The sequence below is a fragment of the Leptodactylus fuscus genome, chromosome 5 (assembly GCF_031893055.1).
Source record: "Leptodactylus fuscus isolate aLepFus1 chromosome 5, aLepFus1.hap2, whole genome shotgun sequence".
NCBI lineage: Eukaryota > Metazoa > Chordata > Amphibia > Anura > Leptodactylidae > Leptodactylus > Leptodactylus fuscus.
In genome coordinates this window covers 2718451-2736023 of record NC_134269.1, presented here as the reverse complement: position 1 = coordinate 2736023, position 17573 = coordinate 2718451, and positions in this window count along the sequence as shown.

Sequence of the window (17573 nt, the reverse complement as noted above, 5' to 3'; positions counted from 1 at the left end):
TAGAAGCCAGTGAATGCAAGGCCGGAGTCTTCACAAGGCTCCCCACTATCATGGTAACACGATCCCGTACTCAGAGCTTGCTTTGAGTCTCGGTGATCACCGGGGGAGGTTAATGCCCCCGATCAGTGCAGGCACAAACTGGGGGTATTAGCGCTGGGTGTCTACTGTATAAAACAGTGGGAGCCGCTCAGGTGTTTTTTCAGGTTTGCTCCGGTTCCTAGAAAAAGAAGTGAGAAGCGTGAAGACACTCCCTTTTTCGCAAATAGGCCCATTCATCGGTCCTAATCCGGAATCGAGAGCGCGACTGAATGCTGGTGCAGTGCACCGGTTTTCAGTCGCGGCTGCCTCCGCCTCAGGTTCCGATCCAATACACTCAGTGTCAACTTACGCTTATACCTCCTTGCCACCAGTGATCTTCTCCCTACTAAGCCCCCTCTCTTTTTAAAGTAGGAATCTGATTTAGGTCGTAGTGTTGGCGGGGCAGAGTGGAATGGTGCTTTAACCTGAGCTCATAATCTGCGCCCAGACAGAGGGGTCAGTACTGTGTGTGGTTGGCGAGATCTCCACCGTCATCTACAAGATCCTTCCTATTATGTATTTCTAGTAACTTTTACTCTTTGCTTACACTTCCTAGAAGTCAGGGATATTTCATAGAGTTTTACTTTTTACTCAAGAAACTTTAACAAGAACTTCAGAAGTCCCGGAGACCCCGGAGGGAATGGCTGAGACTTTCTATAGAGATGATTTCTTTGTTGAAAATTTCCCTGTGATCTCCTGACAATTCTCATTATTCTCTGTACCCCTTAGGTAATAGCAAGAACATCCCATCGTCTTATTTCCCACAATCCTCTGCCGTCACTGTGTGCTGCTATATATACAGGGAGTAAGAGAGATCCAGAGACATAGACTGGCTGGAGATGGAGAGATCTGATGTAAGTTATTAATTATTATTATTATTATTATTATTATTATTATTATTATTATTATTATTATTATTATTCTATAGATCCCGGGGTCACACAGACAATCACTGGTGTCCTCTGTTATACACATTATAATACTGGGGGAGGGAGAATGTACAATAATGATATAACACACTGTACTGTATGTTTAACTTTTAACTATTTTATCTCCTTTGTATCCCAAAATGTCTAAAATGTGTGTTTGTCCCTCAGTATGACAATGTGAGTGTTTGTGTATTTTACGGACGAGTTGTATCCTTCTCTGGGATTATATAAGGGTATATACTGTGTAACTCATTCACTTATTCTTATTAACCAATTAGTATCCATGATGTTAGTAATGAAAACATATACAGCAGTTCCAGTTGTTTTTTTGTTTTTCTTAATTTGTACATTGTTGGTCTGTTCCGAATTCGGCATGAATAATACGTTACCTTTATCCGGCAGGTCAGGAGGATTACAGCAATACCACATTTATAGAAGCTTTTGATAGAGACACAATAAATACACATTGTAATTATTTCCTTTGCTGTCGTCTTTATTCTTAGTATCTTCCTTAACTATGACTATGTCATGTTTTGGTTTGTTTTGGGTTTTTTTTTTGCAGGACTATCTGTAGTTTTCGGAGGTTTTCAATGATTTGGAATCATTTTATTTTCCACTTTTTAGAAGTTATGATATTTATATTGTTTGCTGTGTAATCGATATATCGCTGGATCTTTTAGAAGGTTGACACAATTACCACAATAGCTTCTTTTTTTAAGACTTTTACACATATTACATTAACATTATTTGATCTATTTTTATTTTTTTAACTTTTGCACAATCGGAGCTGTGTAATTAATATCTTTTAATTGATTTTTCTGTCTGTGAGGGATTATTTTAGCTAAAGCTCTGCGCGGTCATGAGCAGTCGGCTCTGCCCAGGCCCGAAGCCTGAGCAGAGCCGACTGCGCAAGCGAGGGCATACCCACGCATGCGCAGTCAGCTCTGCCTAGGCCGGATGCCTAGGCAGAGTGAATTCCTGACGGAAGACGCCACGGGGATGCTGCACGGAGAAGACTTCTAAAGGTAAGAGAAGAAACAGCGTTGATGGGCAGAATGTATAGCATTCTGCCAATCAACGCTGGTTCTGCATCGAACATTAAACTTCGAACAGCTAGTAGTGTTCGATCGAGTAGTGAACACCTACTCGCTCATCTCTATTTATTACTCATTGTATATAACACACTTGAGGAAGGGGCTTTGTTTTTCTTTGCAACGTCTGTTTTTTTACGGACTTCAATAAAAGACTTTGGCTTTGATCTTTTTGGTGAGCGCAGAATCAGTTTTTTTTCCTCCCATTTGTTTTTTTTTTTTTTTTTTGGGTGACCTTTTTTGTATCTCTACATCGGAATTCTTCATTTGATCAGGAACGACTAGGAATCTACAGGCTGATACCACCATCATCTACTGTGATAAGCTATACTGGTTGTTGAGGACCTGCACAACCGAATCAGGTGAGATCACCAGGACCAGATTATTTCTCCTTTATTTGGCTATTGTAATTCTACATTGAGTTTATTTTTAAAGATGAGCGAACACTGTTCGGATCAGCCGATCTGAACAGCACGTTCCCATAGAAATGAATGGAAACACCTGGCACGCACACTTTGCCGGCAGCCGGCCACTTCACCCCCCACGTGCCGGCCGCTTCCATTCATTTCTATGGGAGCGTGCTGTGAGCGTGCTGTTCCGAACAGTGTTCGCTCATCTCTATTTATTTTTTATATCTAGATTCACCTGTCATTTTTAGGTGGCTGTATCATTGATCAATTTGACATTTTTACCAAGATGGCAATTTGGAAGGAAACCTTTTCATTTCATACAGCACAGGTAGGCACACCACAAAAAAACTAGAAGTTTACCAGTATATTGGCTAATATAGGTGTAACTTCTATGCCTGTTTGGGTATCTGCGTCACCCTACTCTCAAACGTTGCAGCGCAGGAGTTGTGTTCTGTTTGAATCTTTGCTTAGAGTTTTTTGTTGCTTTGTCTGAACACTGCCCTATTCCCCCACATTGGTAATTGATTTACCACCACACCCATCTCCTTCACCTTGGTTCTCCTTTTGCCTTTGAGGGTAAGATTACACTGGTTTTTTTGGACCGGAACCTGAGGCTCAGGCGGATTTGCTTCTTTTTCTGGGAGCTGTTTGTTCCAGCTCCCAGAAAAAAGAACTGACCAGCTCCCATTCATTTCAATGGGAGTCATCTTTTTGGTCAGGATTTTGAGGTGGATACAGCCTATCTTCCTATTATGTCTGGGGCAGGTTCTTCCTTCCTATTTATTATTTGCTCACATTCACATTGGTGCTTGCTATTGTCTTGTGCTTTCTGGCTGTTACTCTTGATGATTTGTTACCTGTTCTCATATTATTGACTTCTGGCTTTTACTTTGTCCATTCTCTTGGATTTCATTTCTGTACTGCATTGCTCAATTGTTACCAAACCCTTGGCTAGCTGACCTCCATTTCTTGTTTGTCTTTTCTGCGTTCTGTGTCATCACTTATATCTAGGTAGGGTTTTGCTGCTCAGTTGTCACCTGTCGCTTAGGACAGGATAGACAAGCATGAAGAAACAGAGGGGGAGGGGGGTTCGGCTTAGGGCTCACTGTCTTGTCATTCCCCTCCCCCCAGAGGACACATCTTTTTATTGATTGCACAGGAAAAAATATTGATTATCGGCACAGCCTATTATTTTATATCCTTTTATAGTCTAAATATTTCATTATAATCTGCGTGAGTTTCTCTAAAAGGAAGAGGGACTTGAAGGACTTGATTGTGGACTTCAGGGATCCAAAACCTAAGACAGATATGACTTACAAAGAGTAATATTTTCTGGCAGTCCTACCATGCATAGGGCTTTCCTGGGGGACTTATTCTCAAGGTCTTCAATGTCCTCAGATAATTAAGAGGTCACTTATTGCAGTTCTCTTACTTGCTTGTCTGCCAGAGATGTCATCCCATCCTCAAGGTTGGATATTCTTTAATATCCCATTATTTGAAGAGAAAGATCCCCAGTATTTGTGTTGTCTTAAAATTCTACTTTTAATACAATTCCCTTAGAAAAAAAATATTGAGCTTGACCATCAAAAAAATCCCCAACAGCGGTTATCACGTCGCTATCGTCATCACATTTCTTGCCCCGGAGGTGTTACTTGAGCCGAGGAAAGAGAAAGAAGTCACTGGGGGCTAGTTCTGGTGAATAGGGGGGTGTGCGACCAGTTCAAAGCCCGCTTCTTGGACGGCAGCCACGGCAACTGCAGCTTTGTGAGCCGGCGCGTTGTCTTGGTGAAACAGCACTCCAGCCCGCAGTTTGCCGCGCCTTTTCTCCTTGATAGCCTCCCGCAATCTTCTGATTTGTTCTGCGTAGTAGGAGCCCGTAACTGTTATGGTTTGGGGATCCCTGACCACGGACTGGCCCCTGACTGATAACTTCTCAGTATAGTACAGGAAAAACATATATAAAAACCAACAATAATAAGTATGAGCAGTTTGGACTTCTAGTGTGGATCCTCCTACACCCTGCCTCGCACAACTAGAAGTAGCCATGGGCCCGACTAACTTGCCTGAAGGGGCACGAGCACAGCCGGAGAAGTAGCTAACCTGCAAAGGGAAATAGAGCCCCTGTCTAGCTTCACGTTTACGAAGGAGAAGCAGATACAGAACAAGCCCCCCACAGATGTCCAGACTTGGACTAACGGTGAACGTGAGTACACAAAAGCATAGGAAGAGAATAAACGTGAAACACAGAATAACTGAACTAAGCAAGGGATAGGGAAAAACAGAACTTAGGATCACACACAAAAAACCCCTACCAAAATTCCAAACTTCCAAACAGAAAAATACCTAGGGCTTGCTGCGCCCGGAACACTATGTTTGGATACAAGCTCAATACTTAGCGAACCAGTCCTGTGTGAACAGGAGCAAGAAACTGGATGGACCAGGATGCAGATGGTAGCAGCTTCAGACAACAGACATTCACTGAGAACAGGAACAGACGTTTAAGACCGGCGTCAGATAGCATGTGCAACAACCTTATATAGTAAGGAGAAGGCCTCGCCCATGGCCTGTAAAGTATTCAGCACTGCAGAGAACTTAACCCCTTCAGAGGCCAAGACACACCAGGCACTGATCCACCAGGCCACTCACCACGTGATCCACGCCCGAGTGCCAGAGCAGAAACTGCATGTCTGGTGTGAACATTCCCCTGCCGTGCATCAGGTGGTTCACGCACTGAATGTCGTCCGGACACTCTGCGCCTGAACCTAACAGGCCGAGACTGCTGAGACCGGGTCATAACATGACCCCCCCCTTGATGAGGGGTCACCGAACCCTCAAAGGCCGCACCTGGTTTCTCTGGGAATCTCCGGAAAAATTCCTGCACCAGTCTAGCCGCATGAACTTCAGACGCCGAAATCCAAGAATTATCTTCTTGTCCATAGCCTTTCCATTTAACCAGAAACTGTAACCTGCGTCTGCGCCATCTAGAGTCCAGGATATTCTCCACTTCATATTCCAGATTACCATCCATCAGAACTGGCTCGGACGGAGAGATAGAAGGAATCAGCGGTGGAAGAAACTTCTTCAACAAAGCCTTGTTATTAATGGCGCAGTTGTACTCCCTATGAGGAGGCAATTTTTCAGATTGGGATTTGGAGAAAACAGAAGAAACATCAGACAAGTATTCCGGAACTTGATCATCTTCAGTCAGTACAGAAGACAGAGTAATAGTTGAATCCCTACATTTACACCTCCAACTAGTTAATTTCTGGGATTGCCAGTCAATTACTGGGTTGTGGGCTTTCAGCCACGGGTATCCCAAAATAACTTCACTTTGGAGACCCTGTAAAACCAAGAAAGTACAAAGCTCCTCATGTTCCCCTTCAGTCACCATTCTCAATTTGACTAGAAACTGGGGCTTGGATTCTGCAATAGAAGAAGAATCAATAGCCTAAAGATTGATCTTCTTAGTTACTGGAGCAAGAGAAAAATGACACTGGCGTGCAAAATCATAATTCATAACATTAACCATCGCCCCGGAATCAACAAAGGCCTTAGCAGTACATGAGGAGGACAAACTGCAATCAGGAAACGTCACAGACAAGGAAAAGCGAAAACCTGGTCCAAGACAAACCTCTGGGTTGGACTTCACTGGAGGGCGTTTCAAACATTGCGAGATTACGTGACCTGGATCTCCACAGTAAAAGCACCTTTTATTTTTGCGCTGATAATCCCTCCGCTGTTCAGGAGTTTCGAAATGATCAATTTGCATTGGCTCAGAGAACTCATTATTTACGGAAGGGAGCGCCAAATTGTTTTTCCTTTGACGTAGTCGTCGGTGTACCTGTATGGCTAAAGACATAGATTCATTAAGTGATTTAGGCTTTGGGAATCCCAACATTACGTCCTTTACCGAGTCAGATAAACCCTTGCGGAAGATGGCTGCCAGCGAGGAGTCATTCCACGTAGTCTGTACAGCCCATTTTCTAAATTTCTGACAATACACTTCTGCCTTATCAGAACCCTGCTGCAAATTAATGAGAGCATGTTCAGCAACACCTTCAGCATCAGGTTCGGAATAAATCAACCCAAGGCTCTCAAAAAATAAATCAGGATTTAGCAAAGCTGGGTCATTAGGAAGCAAAGAATACGCCCATTGCTGGGCATCACCTCGCAGTAAGGAGATGATGACCTGAACCTGTTGCTGAGGTGTTCCAGCAGAACGAGTTTTAACTGAGAAATAATTCCGACAGCTATTTTTAAAATTGTCAAACTGGGTATAGTCTCCTGAAAAACAGTCAGGTAACTTAATTTTAGGCTCCACACCTTGTGGCAGCCCTGCAGTCTCAAGAGCTTGTATGCGCTGAACTAACTCCTGATTTGAGAGAGTCAGTTTTTTCACCTGCTCAATCAAAGAACCAATAGCTTGCTCCATGACAAAAAAAACTATTGAAGGATCCCACAAAAAAAATTCCAATGAAAAAGGTCAGCCAGTTTTTTCTTTTTGGCCGGTCTTACTGTTATGGTTTGGGGATCCCTGACCACGGACTGGCCCCTGACTGATAACTTCTCAGTATAGTACAGGAAAAACATATATATAAAACCCAACAATAATAAGTATGAGCAGTTTGGACTTCTAGTGTGGATCCTCCTACGCCCTGCCTCGCACAACTAGAAGTAGCTGTGGGCCCGACTAACTTGCCTGAAGGGGCACGAGCACAGCCGGAGAAGTAGCTAACCTGCAAAGGGAAATAGAGCCCCTGTCTAGCTTCACGTTTACGAAGGAGAAGCAGATACAGAACAAGCCCCCCACGGGTGTCCAGACTTGGACTAACGGTGAACGTGAGTACACAAAAGCATAGGAAGAGAATAAACGTGAAACACAGAATAACTGAACTAAGCAAGGGATAGGGAAAAACAGAACTTAGGATCACACACAAAAAACCCCTACCAAAATTCCAAACTTCCAAACAGAAAAATACCTAGGGCTCGCTGCGCCCGGAACACTATGTCTGGATACAAGCTCAATACTTAGCGAACCAGTCCTGTGTGAACAGGAGCAAGAAACTGGATGGGCCAGGATGCAGATGGTAGCAGCTTCAGACAACAGACATTCACTGAGAACAGGAACAGACGTTTAAGACCGGTGTCAGATAGCAGTGCAACAACCTTATATACTGAAGAGAAGGCCTCGCCCATGGCCTGTAAAGTATTCAGCACTGCAGAGAACTTAACCCCTTCAGAGGCCAAGACACACCAGGCACTGATCCATCAGGCCACTCACCACGTGATCCACGCCCGAGTGCCAGAGCAGAAACTGCATGTCTGGTGTGAACATTCCCCTGCCGTGCATCAGGTGGTTCACGCACTGAATGTCGTCCGGACACTCTGCGCCTGAACCTAACAGGCCGAGACTGCTGAGACCGGGTCATAACAGTAATAGTGGCTCCCTTCCCCAAATAGTCCACCATAATAATTCCTTCAGCGTTCCAAAAAATGGACGCCATAACCTTCCCTGCTGAGCTTGACACTTTGAATTTCTTCGGCGTTGGTTCAACGGCTTGTTTCCATGTCATCGATTGTTGTTTAGTTTTGGGATCAAAGTGGTGGATCCAGGTCTTGTCCATGGTCACAAAACAAGACAAAAAATTCTCCTAGTCTGCTTGGAACTTTTTGAGATGTGCTCTTGAAATGTCGACTCGTTTCTTCTTTTGCTCATTGGTTAACATTCTCGGCACCCAACGAGCGGAGACCTTTCTCATATGCAATTCGTTCGCAAGGATTCTTTGAATACTGTCATATGAGATCCCTGTGACCTGAGCTACATGCCTGATAGTCACTCTTCCATCTGCCAATACAACTTCTTCAACTTTTTTCACGTTATCTTCAGTGATGGGCGTGGATGGGCGTCCTTTACGATGTTCATCTTCCATCGATGTTCTTCCCAGCTTAAACTCCTTGGCCCAGCGTGCAACTGTGGAATATGGAGGAGAAGAGTCCCCCAATGTTTCCACCAAGTCGCTGTGTATGTCTTTGGTAGACATTGTTTTCAAGCAGAGGTATTTGATGATAGCTCTGATTTCGTTTTTTTCCATTTTGATGTTCACTCCTCGGCAGTCCGTATTCAAATGAATGTAGCTCCCGGGAAGCGTGGCCTATTTAAGTGATTTTTTTTTTCCTGAACTAGTGGGTACCTAAGCGAGTAGAGGACATATTATTTTTATTTTTGTGTGCACTAGAAATAACCGATTATCATTACTTTTGGATCACCCCTATCTAAGGGAATTCTAAGTTTAGAAAAGAGATGGACTAAATGTATAGACTTGTTAGGAGACTATGTAGAACAATAAATTATTATGTTCACTCTATTCATTGTGTTTATTATTGATTATCATCATTACTTTTGGATCACCCCTTGTATTTGTCCGAACCAAAGCTCTACGGGAGGTTCAGCAACATAATAGACTGTTATACTCAGCTTGCCTCACCTCTTCTGGACATCCTTTTGGCTTTGGAGGTCCCTTGACATCCGCTTTCAGCCTCTTTTGGTCTCCTGGCTGACTTAACATATCCAAGGGTCACCACCGAGACCTATGATGCAAGCAACATAATGTCATCAAGCAACAAACACAACCCAACACCCCTGTGATCTCTGAAGCCAAATCACAGCCTCAGCGGTTACTCCAAGGTGTGTGATGTCAAGAGACCTGTCTGGGAGGCGTAGAGGTGAGAGCTGAGTATGTTGCTTGTTATGTTGCTGAGCTCCATGTTTACTAATGGTTGAAGGCGACCACTTACAGAGGAGGAGGAGTTTTCTGTTTCCCTGTTGCTCACTACTTTATGAGCGCTCCTGAGAATTTTTTCTATATTTTTTATTTCTTGGTTACAGTTTATGCTGCTAATTATTATTATTATTATTATTATTATTATTAGAGATGAGCGAACAGTGTTCTATCGAACTCATGTTCGATCGGATATTAGGCTGTTCGGCATGTTCGAATCGAATCGAACACCGCGTGGTAAAGTGCGCCATTACTCGATTCCCCTCCCACCTTCCCTGGCGCCTTTTTTGCTCCAATAACAGCGCAGGGTAGGTGGGACAGGAACTACGACACCGGTGACGTTGAGAAAAGTAGGCAAAACCCATTGGCTGCCGAAAACATGTGACCTCTAATTTAAAAGAACAGCGCCGCCCAGGTTTGCGTCATTCTGAGCTTGCAATTCACCGGGGACGGAGGTTTCCGTCCAGCTAGCTAGGGCTTAGATTCTGGGTAGGCAGGGACAGGCTAGGATAGGAAGGAGAAGACAACCAACAGCTCTTATAAGAGCTAAATTCCAGGGAGAAGCTTGTCAGTGTAACGTGGCACTGACGGGCTCAATCGCCGCAACCCAGCTTTCCCAGGATCCTGAATGGAATACACTGTCAGTGTATTCCCGTATACCCGATATATACCCCGATACCCGTTCCAACGGTGTGCCCCCCCACCTTCACCCCAGAAATACCCTGCAAGTCCCCTAGCAATAGGATTGGAGCTATATACACCCACAATTTTTACTACTGGTATACAGTGCCATTGTCTGACTGGGAATTCAAAGAATATATTGGGAATACAAATACCCTCATTTCTTGCTACTGCCATATAGTGCCAGTTTCTGACTGGTAATTCAAAGAATATATTGGGGTTACGTGCACCCACAATTTTTACTACTGGTATACAGTGCCATTGTCTGACTGGGAATTCAAAGAGTATATTGGGAATACAAATACCCTCATTTCTTGCTACTGCCATATAGTGCCAGTTTCTGACTGGGAATTCAAAGAATATATTGGGGTTACGTGCACCCACAATTTTTACTACTGGTATACAGTGCCATTGTCTGACTGGGAATTCAAAGAATATATTGGGGTTACGTGCACCCACAATTTTTACTACTGGTATACAGTGCCATTGTCTGACTGGGAATTCAAAGAGTATATTGGGAATACAAATACCCTCATTTCTTGCTACTGCCATATAGTGCCAGTGTCTGACTGGTAATTCAAAGAATATATTGGGGTTACGTGCACCCACAATTTTTACTACTGGTATACAGTGCCATTGTCTGACTGGGAATTCAAAGAGTATATTGGGAATACAAATACCCTCATTTCTTGCTACTGCCATATAGTGCCAGTTTCTGACTGGGAATTCAAAGAATATATTGGGGTTACGTGCACCCACAATTTTTACTACTGGTATACAGTGCCATTGTCTGACTGGGAATTCAAAGAATATATTGGGGTTACGTGCACCCACAATTTTTACTACTGGTATACAGTGCCATTGTCTGACTGGGAATTCAAAGAGTATATTGGGAATACAAATACCCTCATTTCTTGCTACTGCCATATAGTGCCAGTTTCTGACTGGGAATTCAAAGAATATATTGGGGTTACGTGCACCCACAATTTTTACTACTGGTATACAGTGCCATTGTCTGACTGGGAATTCAAAGAATATATTGGGGTTACGTGCACCCACAATTTTTACTACTGGTATACAGTGCCATTGTCTGACTGGGAATTCAAAGAGTATATTGGGAATACAAATACCCTCATTTCTTGCTACTGCCATATAGTGCCAGTTTCTGACTGGGAATTCAAAGAATATATTGGGGTTACGTGCACCCACAATTTTTACTACTGGTATACAGTGCCATTGTCTGACTGGGAATTCAAAGAGTATATTGGGAATACAAATACCCTCATTTCTTGCTACTGCCATATAGTGCCAGTTTCTGACTGGGAATTCAAAGAATATATTGGGGTTACGTGCACCCACAATTTTTACTACTGGTATACAGTGCCATTGTCTGACTGGGAATTCAAAGAATATATTGGGGTTACGTGCACCCACAATTTTTACTACTGGTATACAGTGCCATTGTCTGACTGGGAATTCAAAGAGTATATTGGGAATACAAATACCCTCATTTCTTGCTACTGCCATATAGTGCCAGTGTCTGACTGGTAATTCAAAGAATATATTGGGGTTACGTGCACCCACAATTTTTACTACTGGTATACAGTGCCATTGTCTGACTGGGAATTCAAAGAGTATATTGGGAATACAAATACCCTCATTTCTTGCTACTGCCATATAGTGCCAGTTTCTGACTGGGAATTCAAAGAATATATTGGGTTTATGTGCACCCACAATTTTTACTACTGGTATACAGTGCCATTGTCTGACTGGGAATTCAAAGAGTATATTGGGAATACAAATACCCTCATTTCTTGCTACTGCCATATAGTGCCAGTTTCTGACTGGGAATTCAAAGAATATATTGGGGTTACGTGCACCCACAATTTTTACTACTGGTATACAGTGCCATTGTCTGACTGGGAATTCAAAGAGTATATTGGGAATACAAATACCCTCATTTCTTGCTACTGCCATATAGTGCCAGTTTCTGACTGGGAATTCAAAGAATATATTGGGGTTACGTGCACCCACAATTTTTACTACTGGTATACAGTGCCATTGTCTGACTGGGAATTCAAAGAATATATTGGGGTTACGTGCACCCACAATTTTTACTACTGGTATACAGTGCCATTGTCTGACTGGGAATTCAAAGAGTATATTGGGAATACAAATACCCTCATTTCTTGCTACTGCCATATAGTGCCAGTTTCTGACTGGTAATTCAAAGAATATATTGGGGTTACGTGCACCCACAATTTTTACTACTGGTATACAGTGCCATTGTCTGACTGGGAATTCAAAGAATATATTGGGAATACAAATACCCTCATTTCTTGCTACTGCCATATAGTGCCAGTGTCTGACTGGTAATTCAAAGAATATATTGGGGTTACGTGCACCCACAATTTTTACTACTGGTATACAGTGCCATTGTCTGACTGGGAATTCAAAGAATATATTGGGGTTATAAATACCCTCATTTCTTGCTACTGCCATATAGTGCCAGTTTCTGACTGGTAATTCAAAGAATATATTGGGGATACGTGCACCCACAATTTTTACTTCTGGTATACAGTGCCATTGTCTGACTGGGAATTCAAAGAATATATTGGGGTTACGTGCACCCACAATTTTTACTACTGGTATACAGTGCCATTGTCTGACTGGGAATTCAAAGAATATATTGGGGTTATAAATACCCTCATTTCTTGCTACTGCCATATAGTGCCAGTTTCTGACTGGTAATTCAAAGAATATATTGGGGTTACGTGCACCCACAATTTTTACTACTGGTATACAGTGCCATTGTCTGACTGGGAATTCAAAGAGTATATTGGGAATACAAATACCCTCATTTCTTGCTACTGCCATATAGTGCCAGTTTCTGACTGGGAATTCAAAGAATATATTGGGGTTACGTGCACCCATAATTTTTACTACTGGTATACAGTGCCATTGTCTGACTGGGAATTCAAAGAGTATATTGGGAATACAAATACCCTCATTTCTTGCTACTGCCATGTAGTGCCAGTTTCTGACTGGGAATTCAAAGAATATATTGGGGTTACGTGCACCCACAATTTTTACTACTGGTATACAGTGCCATTGTCTGACTGGGAATTCAAAGAATATATTGGGGTTACGTGCACCCACAATTTTTACTACTGGTATACAGTGCCATTGTCTGACTGGGAATTCAAAGAGTATATTGGGAATACAAATACCCTCATTTCTTGCTACTGCCATATAGTGCCAGTGTCTGACTGGTAATTCAAAGAATATATTGGGGTTACGTGCACCCACAATTTTTACTACTGGTATACAGTGCCATTGTCTGACTGGGAATTCAAAGAGTATATTGGGAATACAAATACCCTCATTTCTTGCTACTGCCATATAGTGCCAGTTTCTGACTGGGAATTCAAAGAATATATTGGGTTTATGTGCACCCACAATTTTTACTACTGGTATACAGTGCCATTGTCTGACTGGGAATTCAAAGAGTATATTGGGAATACAAATACCCTCATTTCTTGCTACTGCCATATAGTGCCAGTTTCTGACTGGGAATTCAAAGAATATATTGGGGTTACGTGCACCCACAATTTTTACTACTGGTATACAGTGCCATTGTCTGACTGGGAATTCAAAGAGTATATTGGGAATACAAATACCCTCATTTCTTGCTACTGCCATATAGTGCCAGTTTCTGACTGGGAATTCAAAGAATATATTGGGGTTACGTGCACCCACAATTTTTACTACTGGTATACAGTGCCATTGTCTGACTGGGAATTCAAAGAATATATTGGGGTTACGTGCACCCACAATTTTTACTACTGGTATACAGTGCCATTGTCTGACTGGGAATTCAAAGAGTATATTGGGAATACAAATACCCTCATTTCTTGCTACTGCCATATAGTGCCAGTTTCTGACTGGTAATTCAAAGAATATATTGGGGTTACGTGCACCCACAATTTTTACTACTGGTATACAGTGCCATTGTCTGACTGGGAATTCAAAGAATATATTGGGAATACAAATACCCTCATTTCTTGCTACTGCCATATAGTGCCAGTGTCTGACTGGTAATTCAAAGAATATATTGGGGTTACGTGCACCCACAATTTTTACTACTGGTATACAGTGCCATTGTCTGACTGGGAATTCAAAGAATATATTGGGGTTATAAATACCCTCATTTCTTGCTACTGCCATATAGTGCCAGTTTCTGACTGGTAATTCAAAGAATATATTGGGGATACGTGCACCCACAATTTTTACTTCTGGTATACAGTGCCATTGTCTGACTGGGAATTCAAAGAATATATTGGGGTTACGTGCACCCACAATTTTTACTACTGGTATACAGTGCCATTGTCTGACTGGGAATTCAAAGAATATATTGGGGTTATAAATACCCTCATTTCTTGCTACTGCCATATAGTGCCAGTTTCTGACTGGTAATTCAAAGAATATATTGGGGTTACGTGCACCCACAATTTTTACTACTGGTATACAGTGCCATTGTCTGACTGGGAATTCAAAGAGTATATTGGGAATACAAATACCCTCATTTCTTGCTACTGCCATATAGTGCCAGTTTCTGACTGGGAATTCAAAGAATATATTGGGGTTACGTGCACCCATAATTTTTACTACTGGTATACAGTGCCATTGTCTGACTGGGAATTCAAAGAGTATATTGGGAATACAAATACCCTCATTTCTTGCTACTGCCATGTAGTGCCAGTTTCTGACTGGGAATTCAAAGAATATATTGGGGTTACGTGCACCCACAATTTTTACTACTGGTATACAGTGCCATTGTCTGACTGGGAATTCAAAGAATATATTGGGGTTACGTGCACCCACAATTTTTACTACTGGTATACAGTGCCAATTTCTAACTAGGAATTCAAAATGCGCAAGGCTCCCGGAAAGGGACGTGGACGAGGCCGTGGGCGAGGTCGGGGGAATGGTTCTGGGGAGCAAGGTAGCAGTGAAGCCACAGGGCGTCCCGTGCCTACTCCTGTGGGGCAGCAAGCATTGCGCCACTCCACAGTGCCAGGGTTGCTTGCCACATTAACTAAACTGCAGGGTACAAACCTTAGTAGGCCCGAGAACCAGGAACAGGTCTTGCAATGGCTGTCAGAGAACGCTTACAGCACATTGTCCAGCAGCCAGTCAGACTCTGCCTCCTCTCCTCCTATTACCCAACAGTCTTGTCTTCCTTCCTCCCAAAATTCCGAAGCTTTACAGAACAATAACCCAAACTGTCCCTGCTCCCCAGAGCTGTTCTCCGCTCCTTTCATTGTCCCTCAACCTGCCTCTCCACGTCACGATTCCACGAACCTAACAGAGGAGCATCTGTGTCCAGATGCTCAAACACTAGAGTCTCCTCCATCTCCGTTCGATTTGGTGGTGGATGACCAGCAACCCACCCTCATCGACGATGATGTGACGCAGTTGCCGTCAGGGCATCCAGTTGACCGGCGCATTGTGCGGGAGGAGGAGATGAGACAGGAGTTGGAAGAGGAAGTGGTGGATGATGAGGACACTGACCCGACCTGGACAGGGGGGATGTCAAGCGGGGAAAGTAGTGTGGATGTTGAGGCAGGTGCAGCACCAAAAAGGGTAGCTAGAGGCAGAGGCAGAGGTCAGCAGCTTAGGCGAAGCCAGGCCACACCCGGAATCTCCCAAGATGTTCCAGTTCGTACCCAGCCCCGAAAAACTCCCACCTCGAGGGCACGTTTCTCGAAGGTGTGGAGTTTTTTCAAGGAATGCGCCGAGGACAGATATAGTGTTGTCTGCACAATTTGCCTCTCGAAATTGATTAGGGGCTCTGAGAAGAGCAACCTGTCCACCACTTCAATGCGCCGTCATTTGGAATCCAAGCACTGGAATCAGTGGCAGGCAGCAACGGCAGGACAAAGGCCGCCTGCCGTTCACGCCACTGCCACTGCCTCTGCCACTGCCTCTGCCACTGCCACTGCTGACTGTGCTGGCGATGCACTCCAGAGGACGAGCCAGGACACCACTTCATCTGCCTCCGCCACTTTGTTGACTTCTACCTCATCCTCCCCTGGTCCTGTCTTATCTCCTTCTCCTGCACCATCAAAGGCACCATCAGGCGTTTCTTTACAACAACCCACCATCTCTCAGACATTGGAGCGGCGGCAGAAATACACTGCTAACCACCCACACGCGCAAGCCTTGAACGCCAACATCGCTAAACTGCTGGCCCAGGAGATGTTGGCGTTCCGGCTTGTTGAAACTCCCGCCTTCCTGGACCTGATGGCAACTGCGGCACCTCGCTATGCCGTCCCTAGCCGTCACTACTTCTCCCGGTGTGCCGTCCCCGCCTTGCACCAGCACGTGTCACTCAACATCAGGCGGGCCCTTAGTTCCGCGCTTTGCACAAAGGTCCACTTGACCACCGACGCGTGGACAAGTGCATGCGGACAGGGACGCTACATTTCACTGACGGCACACTGGGTGAATGTAGTTGAGGCTGGGACTGCTTCCCAAACTGGCCCGGTGTACCTCGTCTCCCCGCCTAAAATTCCTGGCAGGGACACGAGAAGAACACCCCCCTCCTCCTCCTCCTCTACCGCCTCCTCCTCCGCCACCGCCTCCTCCTCCGCCACCGCCTCCTCCTCCGCTGTTAGATTGACCCCAGCTACGAGTTGGAAACGTTGCAGCACTGGCGTTGGTAGACGTCAGCAGGCTGTGCTGAAGCTGATCAGCTTGGGGGACAGACAGCACACTGCCTCCGAGGTGAGGGATGCCCTCCTCGATGAGACGGCAATATGGTTTGAGCCGCTGCACCTGGGCCCAGGCATGGTCGTTTGTGATAACGGCCGGAACCTGGTAGCAGCTCTGGAGCTTGCCGGACTCCAACATGTTCCATGCCTGGCCCACGTCTTCAACCTAGTGGTGCAACGTTTCCTAAAGAGCTACCCCAATGTTCCAGAGCTACTGGTGAAAGTGCGGCGCATGTGCACCCACTTTCGCAAGTCGACAGTAGCCGCTGCTAGCTTAAAATCTCTCCAGCAACGCCTGCATGTGCCACAACACCGGCTTTTGTGCGACGTCCCCACACGCTGGAACTCAACGTTTCAGATGTTGAATAGAGTGGTTGAGCAGCAGAGACCTTTGATGGAATACCAGCTACAAAACCCTAGGGTGCCACAAAGTCAGCTGCCTCAGTTTCACATCCATGAGTGGCCATGGATGAGAGACCTTTGTGACATCCTACGGGTCTTTGAGGAGTCCACAAGAAGGGTGAGCTCTGAGGATGCGATGGTAAGCCTTACAATCCCGCTCTTGTGTGTTCTGAGAGAATCCCTGATTGACATCAGGGATAACTCAGATCACACAGAGGAGTTAGGGATAGCATCCGATCCGTCACAGCTGGAGAGTAGGTCCACACATCTGTCCGCTTCACTGCGTTTAATGGAGGAGGAGGAGGAGGAGGAGGAAGAAGAGTTGTCCGATGATGTGATGGTGATACAGGAGGCTTCCGGGCAACTTCGAATCGTCCCATTGTTGCAGCGCGGATGGGTAGACATGGAGGATGAGGAGGAAATGGAG